Below are 15,215 nucleotides of genomic sequence, written 5' to 3'. Positions count from 1 at the left end.
ATTGTATTTTTCTTCTTCCCTGGAATACCTTGAGCCATGACTTTTTGGGAGGTTATACATCAAACATTAATTTCACATAGACTTGTTACTACAAGCGAATGTGCTGAAGCTGATTATATTTCTATACCCAATCAAAACACTACTCAACACATGGAAACTGCATGGACGTATTCTTGGAAAATATAATTATGTTGTTGTTACTGATATATATGCATCTGTTTCTTTCATCAGGCTATAAGCTTCCTTTGTGAAGGACTATATATTATTGACAATTTTTTCTATAGTCTGTTTGAAATAAAATGCTTCAGATATGCCATACTTAGCTTTCACATATGTCTCTCCAGGCATATATTTCTATATGGTTGGAGATTCTACAATTAACTTACTTATTGAATTATATGATTACCTTTTACATTATTTTATCATAATTTTACCTATCTGAGCTTGCATCAATCTGTCAAATATCTATGTTAAAGAGGACTCATATTTTTAAATCTCAACTGCTCATTATTTTCAAAACCTTGACAGTAATGACTTGACATGTGTCTTACATGAAACATTACTCTCAAGTAACTTTTGGACGTAAATGGTTTTGTAGATCACTCTGAAATCAAGTTAAATATTAAAAATAGAAATATTTAGCTACATAATGGAAACATGACATTACTCTTCAGCTCATACCTATCACATGGCAGAATTTGGACAAACTTTTATAGTAATTAATTTAGGCTCTTCTCTTACATTCCAGTTTAACCAAAACATTTTTTGAAAGAAATCTTGCAGCTATATTATGCTGAGTGAATCACAAGCTATTAAAACTGCCTACTAGAAATACAGTAGTTTATATAGAACAGTCAGTTTTTCCCAGTGTCTAAGCCAATTCTTGGGACTGTCATTAGATTCTTTTGGAAACTGTAGTAGACTTAATACTAAATCATCACTTCACTACAGCAAATGGTATTTACTGTGACAGTTTTTAAAAATGACATCAAAAAGGTCTCATTATCATTTACTTGCAGAAGAGTAGCATATAAACCAGAAGAAATTGCTCAGTGGTTAATATTTATTAATTAAATGTAATGCATAATTTTATAATGTATGGTATTTGTAATTCATTTGGTGAATAAATGCATATAAATACAATTAAACAAAATTTGTGTGTTGTAAACCAAATATATATATTGACAATTTGCAGAGAATGGAATAATCAAAATAAGATTGGATGAATTGTTAGAAAGCATTTGGAATCTTATAAATGGATAAGAAAAAGATAAACTCAGTAGAAAATGGGTCAAGTGTATGAATACGTTATACAGAGTAAAGTAAAAGGCCAACAAACAAAAACATGCTTCAGTTGTTAGGGAAGTGTAAATTAGAATAAAGTAACACAATATTTTTGCATATTGATTTTGTAAACATTGAAATCAAAAGGACACATGATCTTTATAACTAGATAATTTTTAGAAAAATTGGTACTTACATGCTGATGGAATCTGAATTGCTTTGTTCTTTGGGAAAGTAAATTGGTGATAACTGTCAAAATTAAACTCATTGGACTTCTACTCTCAGCTGATACGATAATTGGTACAGGACTAGACTCCAACCATAAACTAAAAACTGGACAATATATATTAAGCAACTACTTATTTAGACATTCTAAAACAAACGTCGATCCCTAATACTTCGATCCCGTTGAGGAAGGACAACCACACAGGCTATGCACATATGATTTCTGTCTAGAAGCAGTTTTTTAGACTTATAATACACAGAAGTAGAGCCCATGTAGAGCACAGAGGTCTTGCTGGGGCACAGATTGTATTACAGAGCTTCTGAGCAGCTTGAATTTGTGAGGTTGAAAGGAGAGACCTGCAAAAAGAAGAACCTCCAAAAATCTGTCCCATGTGTTTGTCTGAATCCTGTACCAGACATTGTGATGACACAGATGTTGGAATTAACAGAGAAGGACCTTAAAACAGCTATTAAAAATATGCTTATGGATTTAAAAGAAATATAGATATACTGAGTGGAAACATAAGGAATATCAGTAAAGAAATGAAATTTATGGGAAAAAACAGAAGGAAATTCTGGAACTGAAAAATAGTAGTATCTGAAATTTAAAAACATGAATGGGTTAAACACCTGTTGAACTTTGCAAAAACAAAAACTAAACTAAAACAGTGACTTTGAAAAGAATGCAGTAGGAACTGACCAAAGTAAAGCTTGATAAAAACAAAAGAATAGACTAAAAAATGTAAAGGCTGAATGGCCTGGCACAGTATCGGGTGGTCTAAATTAGGAGCAGGTAGAGTTCCAGAAGAAGAGAGAAATTATCTAGGGTAAGTATGAATTACTTACAATAAGAAGCCTTATCTGGAGAATTAATTGTATTGTATTTATCTTCCAGAAGAAAAGGGAGATAAAATGTGTCTTAGTTGTGTGGGAAAGGAAATAGTTTGTGAAAGCAGATTCCACTTTCACATACACCAGGGACACTAATCATATAAAATACTTATGGTTTTAAAACACCCTGTATAGGGCACCTGCGTGGCTCAGTTGGTCAAGCCTCCAACTCTTGATTTCAGCCCAGGTCATCATCTCATGGTTCGTGAGTTGGAGCCCTGTGTCAGGCTCTGCACTGACAGGTGGAGCCTGCTTGGGATTCTCTCTCTCCTTCTCTCTCTGCCCCTCCCCCGCTCACTCGTGCTTTCTCTCTCTGTTTCTCTCTCTCTCTCAAAATAGGTAAACTTTAAAAATCTGAAAAAAAAAAAAAACACCCAGTATATTTTATTTCTTTGTATCACTGCATGTTTCCCTTGTCTTCACAGAGAAACTTTTTTTATATTTCAAGACACAGTTCTAAATATTGAGAAAAGGTAATATTTGGTAAATCAAAATGTTTTAATCAATTGAATTATTGAAATAAAATTTGTTAAAAATATCATGATACCTGTCCACAAGGATCAATAATAATAAGCAACAAATATTTGGTAGATGAAACAATTATAGCTGGACATTAATACAGGATTTTTGGGAAGGTTAAAAAAAATGGCTGTGGTGAGGTGGGGAAAAACCATGGGCCCTCTGGAGGTAATTAGCTCTAAATTTTTAAATCCAGCATACCTGGATTATTTTCTTGCTTTAGGAAGGGTTCATTATTCAAATGAATGGTCAAAAAGAGGAAAGAAAAACAGAAAATGATAAACAAAGTTAAATTTTGGAAACAGACCCCCGTCTAAACTCTCATTCCATTAAAAAAATAATTATTATAAACCCACTCGAGAAACATCAACATATATTTAAGTAAGAAATCCTTTTAAAAATGTTACTTCAAGTCTTTAAATCATTTGATAACTGAATTTTTCCAGTTTTTTAGAAGAAAAAGTTTTTGGAATCTCCTGGAATTAATGTACTATGACATGTGACATTCCTCCCCATTCGGCAAAAGCTCAAAATATTGACAAGAAATGAATTCTTACAAGAAAGAAAACCCAGTCCAATTTTAAGTCTTAAAAACATATACTCAAATAAATGAATTTATGAATTCAACTGTCAGTTCAACTCTCTCAACTGCTGCTTTTAGCTTGTCTGGGAGTGTGTTAACTGTGCTGTTTATTTTCATGTGAAGGACAAGCTAAATATGCAAACTACTATCATTTCCCAGAAAAAAAAATATGAAATGGTGAATAATGAATAAGAGTCTAAATGGAGTAAACCTTAGGACAGAAACATTTGCTCTCCACAAATAAAGACGGTAAATGTGGTAGAATATGTATATATGGAACAACAGTTCTTTCAAAGTTTGCACACGTCCCTCTCGCTACTTTCATGAATAGTTTCATTCATTTCAGTGTGACCTGTTTGTATGTGTGCATGTGTGTGTGAGTTCTGGAAAGCCAGTCTGTTCTACCCAAGTCCAGCTGCATGTAGCAAATGTTTTGAGATGTCTAAATTTGTATAATTCCATTCAGCACTTTATAATGAAATAATTCAGCCCAATGTGTGAAAACAGGAATAGAGGGAAGAAAGCAAATAAATCATGATAAGAATTCTATTCAAACTAAAATATAAAATAATATAAAATGGCAAGTGAGAGACATATGAAGATTAAGATGTTTTATTCTCATTTTAATGAAAAATATAAAATTTCACACTGTAACATTTCAGACAAGAAAGTTCTGTCAGGAAGTGAGCAGATAAACCAGATATTTCCCAGTTCACGTATCCTATTTTGAGACTAAAGTTCATGTGTAAATAATTTAGTTTATTTCTTCTTTACACTGTGATGCATTAGGCATCATATTAAACTTTTAATTGACATTTTAATTTTATGATTATATCAAAAACGAACTATATGAAGATTACCATAGAAAATAAACAGGATTATTGTGTAGTTTAGTATAAATAATAGACTAGCTATTTAAATTTTTGTTATTTTAAAAACAATATTAAAAACTAAAATCTAAACAAGAAATTGTTCTAACTTAAGTATCAGAATTTTGAAGCTTAAGTGGATAAAACTAAGAAGTTCCCAGTGTTCTAGTCATGACAGCTACTTATAAATGTGGTGGTCCTTGGTGAGGCACTTCTCATGGTTGGAACTCAACTTTTCATTATAAATTGAAGTTATAGGACTATATTATTTCAAGATCATTTCTTCTATGCCTTTTATGTATCATGATTTATTCCTAATCATTTTAAGGTAAATACACAAAACAGTTTTTACAAAATAAACTTTCAGAAGAAATGGTCAACATTCCAAATATTTGGTTAAATCATGCATACAATATTTTAACCAGATTTTTTTTTTTTACAAAATCTGAGAAACAATTTTATTTTTCCAATGTTCCAAATTATTTAATAGAATTTATGTCCTGTCTGTGCTTAACTTGGATGCTCATTTGAGAAAGTAGAAAAACAAAGTTAAATGGATAAGGCAAATTAGGAAATGCATATAGCATTAAAGTTTGGTGCTCTAACAGATATTCTTTTTGAAATGTACACACTCATGCTATCTGTGTAGGTGTGACTAGATTTGTAGGTGCCAAATTTTATGGGGGATATCTAAGAAACAACTTGTTAAAACTCATTCGAAAGAAAGAGAAATTTGGGTCAGAGGAGATGCCTTTATTTATTTATTTTTTATTTGATCCCACAGTAAGAAATAAATTTTGCATTAATGATATAGCATACATATGTTGTGTGAGTGTTTATGTTTGTGTGTGTGCCTCTCTCTCTCTCTCTCTCTCTCTCTCTATTATGGACTAGCTTTTTCCATTAGCTCCAAATTTCACTTTCTTAGAACATATTTTAACAGCTCTGAAATCAGGGTATTCTTTATAGGATAGACCATACAACAATTGTTACATTGTTGTCATCGCCAAAGAAGGAGCCACAAGTGGCTATAGATGTCTTGAAATGTGGCTGACATGAATTAAAATATGCTCTAAGTGTAAAATATACACTGGATTTCAAGGATTTGATATTAAAAAATGTAAACTGTCTCATTAATTTGTAAATCGTACCTTCAAAATATATTTGTATGACATAAAATACTTTATTAAAATTAATTCCACTTGCTTGTAGTTGTTTAAATGTGGCTGCTATACATTTTCAAATTACATGTACAGTTTGCATTACATTGCTTTGGATGGTGCTTGTTTAGATATTTGGATCACAACAGAGGGGATCATGGACTATTCGTGCTTTACAATATGTCTGATCTTTCCTTGAGGTAACAACTATAGGTGAAAGTCTGCTTTTTGTTGAGAAAAGAATAGGAAAAAATAAATTAATTACCTCAAAGCCATTATTCCCTTCTACTCTTCACACAGTAGTAGGTTTTCAATGCTAATATGACATTAGCTACACAAAAAGCAGGCCTATGCTGAGAAGTTGCATGAAGGTTGAATGAGCCTGGCACCTTGGAGACTGTGCTCACTTATATTTGAAGGCTGATACTGGAAATTAATAATAAATTTGAATAGGCAGATCAACAAATAGTAGGCAAATTGATAAAATTAGATAGCTGGTGTGGGTCTTGGGATCTACCCTGTCCCATTTGATGCAATTGTTTAGAAATAAAATAGTATTCAAAATTAATTCTTTATGAAATAGTTTTTACCCTAAAGAAGTACTGATAAATAAATAATTCTGGAAAAATAATTTTTCCATATGATGTTTGCATATTAAATTTTAGAAACTATTTAAGAACATAGAAGGAAATGATCTCTAGAAAAAAGTGATACAGACAATTCCTTCAGAGGAAAAGTACACTTTATGTGTTTTAGGAAAATTGTACCTTCAAAAGTGATACCCTACAGTTTTTCCTGAATGCCTTTCTATCTTAATAAATGTCTGGTCAATGGCAAGAAACCCAAATTGTACAGTATAGACACAGAATTAAAATAAATGGACTTAAATTGCCATAGTTGCTATTTTTTTCTAGTTTATCATAACCATGGAATATAATAAAACTATGTAGAAAGCACCAACAGAGTACAAGAGAAACAGCTCTACATATTTCACACTCTTTTGCAAACTCAGTAGTCTTGTTCTGTGAAAATTTAGATGCTATGTCTAATTTAATAATTATTTTGATAGAATGTTAGTTTGGTGAACATCATTTTTTTCTTTCTAGTGTGCATACAAGTTGTTAAAAACAAATTAACGTGGTGGAGGAATGGTTAATGCATCCAGAAGAAAAGATATTATTTGGACAAAATGAAAAACTGTTCTAATATTACCTTTAAATCTTATGAACTTTTGCATAACACTTGCCATCTTTAATTTCTTTGGCAAGTTATTTAAATATTTTTTTCTTAAAACAAAACATTCAATTTTATGATTCTACTGATGTAAAATTATATTCACACTCTGGAGAAAGAAATGTATGTTTAAAGAGCTCAGTAAATATGGGGCTGCTGGGTGGCTCAGTCCGTTGAGCGCCCAACTTCAGCTCAGGTCATGATCTCACAGTTCCTGGGTTCGAGCCCTGCATCTGGCTCTGTGCTGACAAGTGCAGGGCCTGGAGTCCACTCTGAGTTCTGTGTCTCCCTCTTTCTGCCCTGCCTCCGCCCCTGCTCATACTCTGTCTCTCCCTTTCTCTCTCAAAAATAAACATTAAAAAGATTAAAAAAAAAAAAGGGCTCACTAAATCTAAAAACTAATAGAAACACTTGGCTATTTTCTACCATATACTATACAATAAGAAGAATTTTAATGAATGATACCAATGCCAGGGCTTTCCTCAAAGATCTCAGTTACTTAAAAATGTACAGTGGTGGAAGTAATCTCTTCAGCTCTCATTTCATTTTTCTCCCAATTTATCATGGGCCAGTTTTATCAAAGTAGAAAAAAAAAGGGGGGGAGAATTCTAGTTATGTTCTAATCATAATTAGAATAAAAAGGCATATTAGAAAACCTGCATGTCTTATCCTAGTTCATTCTTATCCCATAGAATAACTGCATGGTGTAAAGGATAAAAGCTAAGTCAAGGATATCAACACGATTCCTGGTGCATAGTCAAATGTTTAATAGCCATTTATTTCTTCCCTGTGACTTCATTCAGTAGTCCACAATAATTCATAATAATTTACTATTCCAGGTAGTGTGTTAGAATTTAAGTGATATGGCATAAATGCCAAGTTCTCAAATAACTTTTTTTTTTCTTCAATAACTATACTCTTGAATCTCAGATTAGTGCCTGTTAGTGCCTGGCATATGGTAGGAACTCAATGAATGCAGTTAGTATGAAGGAATGTTTACAATATGGCTGCCATACTAAATGAGATAAGCCACTTACAATGCTTAGAAGAGTGCCTGGGACATAATTCAAATACTTTATAATTGTTAGCAATTATGATTTTTCTCACTTTTATTCTCCTCCGCAAATGGCTTCTCTTAATGTTTTCCTCTGAGTAGCTTCTATTTACTGCTTAGCTTCTGTTTATTCATAATTTCTCTCCTGGCCCTCTCCATAACCCTTCTTGTTTCCTGAACCCATGTGTACATTCTTGAAGTCCTAACTCCTGTAGTGATTTATGTTTATCTGTGTATATTTTGCAATTCAAATTCCTAAAAAGAGACTATTACTGGGTAGGCTGTTTGGCCAAAACCTCTCCATCCTAGGTCATCACAAGGCTGAGTGTCTTTAGGACAGATGCCTATTCTTGTCTAATCACCAAAATTCAGGGAGTTGTGTGGGCTGTGTGATATAGAATATTCTGTCTCTGTCCTTGGTTGTGATTTCCTCTGGGCCAATTACAGTCTACAGTATGTATGTGGCAGCAGAAACAGTCCCTGAAAACTCTGAGTTTATATGATCCTTATAGCCCCAGAGAACCTACAGCTAGCAGTACTAGTGAAAGAAAGCCTTTTTTCTTGTATTACCAGCTAAAATCTCAGTGAGAGTTTGATTGAACAACCTTGAGTCACTGCCCGTTCCTGAATCAATGAGTAATTGAGGCTGGGGTGGAGGAGGGGACAGAGTACTGTGATTGTAAAGACCTGGATCTTGTACCTAACTCTTGAGCCAGAGGATTGGATCAGATCTATTTGAACCATGTAGACTGCAATGGAATAAGAGCTGTCCTTCAAAGAGCAACTAGCAAGATTCATACCTTTGTAAATTTCATGTAGAGCAGCATGCTCTTTTTAGAGAAATATTGTTTGTCACACTTTAAAACATAATCTTACCAACATTTGGCTTATGGGTCTTTGATATAGTTTACAAACTAATTCATTTATTTATCATATGAACAATCTTCCTGAGGTAATTTAAATTCAATGGACTTTTAGAGAAAACATACTAAACGACAGAAACTCTACTGCTCATGGTGTGAGAGATGTAAAAATGAACAGTATATAAGCCCTGACTTCAAGTAGTTTATAGACTAAAGGGAAATACAGAGTAACAAGATAAATTCAATACAGTATGATGAATTCAATGAGGGAAGTCCATTTGCATTTGTGGAGAGGGACAGTGTGATGCAATGTGAGGAGGAAATACAGAGACAAATCTCTCTTGTAGGTGGGAACACTGGGATGGGGTGAGGGAAGGGTTCACAGCACAAAGGACTCACAGGTTGGGTAGTACTTGAAGGATAAATAAATAGGAGGTGGTTAAGGAAAGAAAAAAAAGGAATCTGGATAAAGAAAAGCCTGAGATGAGGAACCGTGGTGTGAAGTGTACAGCAATGAGTGGAAAGAAATGAGTCTAATTGGGCAGACAGGGCTCCAGGATGCATCCTATACAAAAGAAGCTGTGCTTTTTCATATACAGAATTGGAATATTTCTATTTATTTATTGGCGTGTATATTTTTAAAGCTTATTGTGAGAGAGTGGTGGAGGGGCAGAGGGAGAGGGAGAGATTGAACCCCAAGCTGACTCCACACTGTCAGCAGCACAGGAGCCGGATGCAGGGCTCAAACTCCTGAACTGTGAGATCATGACTTGAGCTGAAATCAAGAGTTGGCCACATAACTGACTGAACCACCCAACGCCCCTATTGGAATATTTTTAAAGGGCAACATTTTCACAGGGAAGTATCATCTTCTTTAATTCTCTTGAGCTCAAAAATAGCTAAGATGTTTCAAGGAAATTATAGTTTCTTAGGGCTGGTTACAGTCTTGAGAGAACAGTTTTATCATATTAAAAAATAATGTATTATGGACTATTAGACTCTTCAGTGTTATGTAAACTTATAGTGTGATAAGTAGAGAGAGATAAAAATACAACACACGGTATTTATAAAACTTAGCAGAACTCTCACTACCTTTTTTGGTAATTATTTTTCTCAATGAATCTTCAGATATTACAATCATTATTGCTCTAAAGAGTAAAATATTTTACAGTAAATGAGATGAATACTTTTGATTGACTCTTCTTGTGCTGGATTCTCAGTTGTGATTTTGATGATGGCCTCAGCACCCTCTCTTCTTTTATGTGAAGCACAAATGACAGATCTGGCTAAAAAAACAAGATCTGATTGTTTCTTTCAATTAGGATTCAAGTAAGAGGCTATGAAGGTCTTAATCTGGCATGTTCTTATTACACAGAGTTTGGCAAATGCACGCTATAAAAACCATGTGCACATTGCTATTGATAATAGTTTGTAATTTGTAAGACCAATTATTGTTTTATGTTCACTGTAATCACTTGACCCAATGCCTTTTCTTGATAAATTAGGAAAAATATGTATTCTCCCTAATATTAGAAGATTAAAACCTTTTTTTGTATTGAGCTTTTAATATTTTTGGTTATAATGCATTATTCATTATTTCCAAATGTCAGTGACACTTCAAAATATTCTCCTGACATATGAAGAAGGTGGCTTGATTAGAAACTTCTTATAGTAGCTAAAATAATTGTAGAGAACTTTTTAGCAAAGGATATCATCAGCTTGTAAAATAGACTTTGCTCTGTCCATGTGAGACTGAACAAGCTGTAACTTCAATCAATATTTATGTATCAAGAATTGCATGGTGGAGATATGGAGATGTCCACCTAGTGCAACTGAAGCAAGTTTATAGACTGACTTTACAAAGAGTATTATAGAAAACACATACATACACAGAAACACATATGTAGCTTACCTTCAGATGTAGCTTATAGCAGAGAGTGTCTTGATTATAGATTATTTCCTGTTATTATATATACATACATATATGCAGTTTATAATGACATAATCTACTACTATGGATATGTTAACTAGCTTAATTTCTGTTATCATTTTACTATATATATATATATATATATATATATATATATATATATAAAATTATCAAGTTGTATACCTTAAATATATACAATTCCTATTTATTGAGGTATCAGTATACCTCAACATACAAATATACAAATTTTTAGAAGGTCAGTTGTAACTTAATGCTACATCACAATACCTACATCGTTCAATTCACTTCATCTCATCACTTAGGCATTTTATTATCTCGCATCATCACAAGAAGAAGGATGAGTACAGTACAATAAGATACTTTGAGAGAGGGAGAAAAAGAGGGAGAGAGAGAGAGAGAGACCATGTAAGTTTTATTACAGTGTCATCCTTAAAAATAAAATAGCCAGTTACTTTACTAGCAAACAAGCTTGTTTGGGAATAGCAGAGGAGTTGTAATTTGGCACATGCAAGCTATGGTGAAGAATAGACAAGTCCAAAGAGACAAAGGGAAGATTAACTTTTATTAGATTTTAGGTTGTGTAATATTCCACTGTGTATATATACCACATCTTCTTTATCCATTCATCAGTCAATGGACACTTGGGCTGTTGAATCACTATATTGTACACCTGAAATTAATATTACACTGTATGTTAAATAAAAAAAATTTTCTTTTAAAGATTTTAGGAACACCCTGGGGAGGGTTGTGTTGAAAAAGTTCGCTGGAGAAAACAAGTTCAAAGTTGTGGTGGTTTCTATTGATTGCAAGCAGTGGTCAATATGTTGTTGTTGGGGCAGGGAGGGATCTCCCTTCTTTTTCTTAAAAGCTAGGGATAAACTTCCTATGTGAAAAATGTCCTTTCTTGTTAAAGTAATTATTATTTTCCTTCTCCCTGCTGATTACGTAGGCTGCAAGGAGTGGCACCTACATTAAACTCTCTGTTCATAGTTTCTTGGCTCCATTTGAAATGAGGTATCCTTTACTCGTTTTCACAGAGTATATTGTTTTAATTGTTATGTTTTATTATTATTTATAATTTATTAATCTCTTCCTGTCCCTAATTTATAATTACACTTTATCGTGGATACGTAGGTATAGAAAAACAGACTATATAGAGCTCAGTATGATCTGCAGTGTCAGGCATGCACTGGGGTCTAAAAAATATATTCTCTGCCAATAAGGGGGACTACTCTAGTTAGAAACCAAGATATAAGCACGAGGTGTGCCCATTATTATTGTAGTGTTGCAGCTAACAAGACTTCTTAGAACTAGGGAAGTACATGAATATATGCACACACATATGAATATGAATAGATCAAATCTATAGCTGTATTACTACTCCTGTCTTTATGCATCAAAAACCATAAATTCACAATGTGTCTAATTCTAGTCCAATACCAGCAATAAAATTTTATAGTTCTCTCTCATTTTTTTATTTATAACTTCTTTCTTCAGCAATGAGAGACTCAATATACTTGCTTATATGATCAAGCCTTGCTATATGTAACAAAGCTCTCATTGCCATCCTTGCCACTCTATTATCCACACTCTCACCCCAGTCGGTTGTGATCTGAACCTCTCTCAGTCTCTGATATCTCATGCTAAGCTGCCAATAACACCTCTCGTATGACTTCCATCCTATGCTACTGCTCTCTCCCTTTTTAGATGTCTACCTTGTTCCAATTTGATTAATAGCTTTTAAATTAAATTATTACATTTGAAAAGAAGAAAGGAAGTCAGGGAAGAAGGAAGAAAAGAACAAAGAAAAGATGGAAATAATAAATTAATAAAGAATCATAGAACTATAAACTTGTATCAATTTCAAAAATACGTATTCAGTAAGCTTTTATGCATTGGACATTTCTTTTATTTGAATGGAAAACATCAATATCGTTAAATAATAGGATATATATGTAAAAATATAAGTAAATATTAAAAATGGGTGCTTTTGAGTTGGTTTTCTCTTCACCAAATTCTCGGTATAAATTATTATAATTATAGAAAATACATTGTTGTTTTCTTCTGCAGAGATAGTTTAAAAGGAAACTTAAGAATATATATAAAGATTGGGAGAAATGCAATACTTTAATTTTTTGCAGTTTGGCATTTCTAGAAAGCCAAACTAAACTCAATCTTTTTGAACAAAGTAATCTTTTTTCATTATATCCTAACCACAGCAGTATACTCAAGAAACTGTCTACATACTGACAATTATATTTGACCTTCTTGATCTTCTTTATACAAGGTAGTACACAGCATTTTAAACCACTTTCGTTTATCTACTTAAGATAGAGCCATATAGAGCTACTATATTGAACTCCTTCCATGTTTAAGACATTTTTGAAGGTGTTGTGATTTTTATAAAGACATTTAAGACATGTTTTGTGGCCACAGAAGTTTACAATCTAGAAAATAAAATAATTGTTATAGGAGACAGAATATGTTGGGTAGTAAGACAGCAAGCACTTTTGGAGTTCAAGGGTGAGAAAGAGCATCTCTGACTTCAATAATGTACAAAGTCTTTGTAGGATCAAAGTTAAATGTGGGATTGAAACCTGACCTAAATTGTTGATTTCTTTTTTTAAGTAATACATGTTATAGAAATAAATACATTTTTGGAATGAGATAAATAAAAGTAAAAAGGCTCTAAACTGTGACACCTGGGTGGCTCAGTCAGTTAGGCATCCGACTTCAGCTCAGGTCATGATCTCACAGTTTGTGAGTTTGAGCCCCCTGTTGGGCTCTGTGCTGACAGCTCAGAGCCTGGAGCCTGCTTCGGATTCTGTGTCTCCCTTCTCTCTGACCCTCCCCTGTTCATGTGCTCTGTCTCAAAAATAAATAAACATTAAAAAACAAATTAAAAAAAAAAGAATTCATTCTGGCCATCAGGAGTCTGTTTCTGGAAGCCTGCAGCCTATGCTTCTGTCTGTACATAAGGATTCATACGTATGTAATGTGTTTATCTATCTACATATGTAAATATGCATCTTTAAAAATATATATTTATATGGGGCTCCTGGGTGGCTCAGTCGGTTAAGCATCCGACTTCAGCTCAGGTCACCATCTCATGGTTTGTGAATTCGAGCCCCGCATTGGGCTCTGCTGATAGCTCAGAGGCTGGAGCCTGCTTCAGATTCTGTGTCTCCCTCTCTCTCTGACCCTCCCCTGCTCGCACTCTGTCTCTCTCTCTCTCTCTCTAAAATAATAAATAAAAACATTTTTAAAAATACTCTAAAAGACCATTCAAAATTTGTAATATATTGTTGTTCAAAAAATTATTGTGTGATAAAAAGCTTCTATTAATTTACTAAGAGAATATTTTGTAACATTTAATTTTAATTCATGTTATTACTTGTATATTATTTAAGAGATCTACTTATACCAATAGGCCTGAAATTCTTCTAATACATTTCTTACTATTTTTTTTTTTCTGCCCAAACTACTTAGCTATAGCTTGTTAGCTGTTGGTCATAAACACTCAGAGACTTCCTCCCTGAAATAAGTATTGTCTCACCCTGTTGTTCTAGATTGAAAATGAGATTTGGATAAATAATTACTTTAATCTGACCCATGAAAATATACAGGATTATAAGCAAATGTATGTTTTGTATGCAGGGCAGACTTCATGGATATATGACCTGGGCAATTGAGTAGGGCCCATGCTTAGAAAGACTACATGCTTCGCTTAAAGGTCTATTGTCTTATTAGTAATTTTTGAACAAAGGATCCTGCATAGATATGCTTATGTATATTTTTATTTATATGTATTTATGCATATCCCATACTGGACTATAGACCATCAGTTTCTGAGGGCCAGGGTGTCTGCTCAAAACAATAATCATCTTCAATAAAAATGAAAGTAGACACACTGAAAGAAATGTTAGTGGAATCATTTTTATTCATGAGATGATATGTATAACATGATTATTTAGGCAGCATATTTTCAGGTTAGTTACAGGCAGCTAATATCAGCACATTTAATCACCCAGCCAAAATTCATGATCTTCATATCTTCATGGTCTTTTGAACTTCAGTAATAATTTTTTTAACGGTGTTTGCTATATGACCAAAATGCATTTTGACATCTGGTTGTGGTAAATGACACATCAATCTTTTCTTTTTCTTATGCCTACAGTCAGTATTTTTAATCGTTATAATGTTAAAATATTTTCATTTCCCTTTAGTGTACTTTAGTTACAGCCATAACTATCTTATTGAACATTAAAATAATTTCCATTTAATTCTTTTTCTCTCATAGTATGAATTAATCCTAATTTTTTAGTCAGAGACGTATGAAATGATTAATTGCAGGATCATGGCTTACACAAACATGTGTGTATTTGTTGTGTGTGTGTGTGTGTGTGTGTGTGTGTGTGTGTGTATGTGTGTGTGTGTATAGATGCAATATTTTTGCTAGTAGGAAAGACAGATAAAAGAAATGGAGAATGATTTGATCAGAATAAACAAGAATAGAAGAAAAAGGAAGGAAGGAGGAAGTAGGAAGGAAGACTGACTTTACTGTTGAAGTTGTTAATCCCTGT

The sequence above is a fragment of the Panthera leo genome, chromosome C1 (genome assembly GCF_018350215.1).
Source record: "Panthera leo isolate Ple1 chromosome C1, P.leo_Ple1_pat1.1, whole genome shotgun sequence".
Taxonomy (NCBI): Eukaryota; Metazoa; Chordata; class Mammalia; order Carnivora; family Felidae; genus Panthera; species Panthera leo.
The sequence above is the reverse complement of the archived record's forward strand: the minus strand, read 5'-3'. Positions refer to the sequence as shown.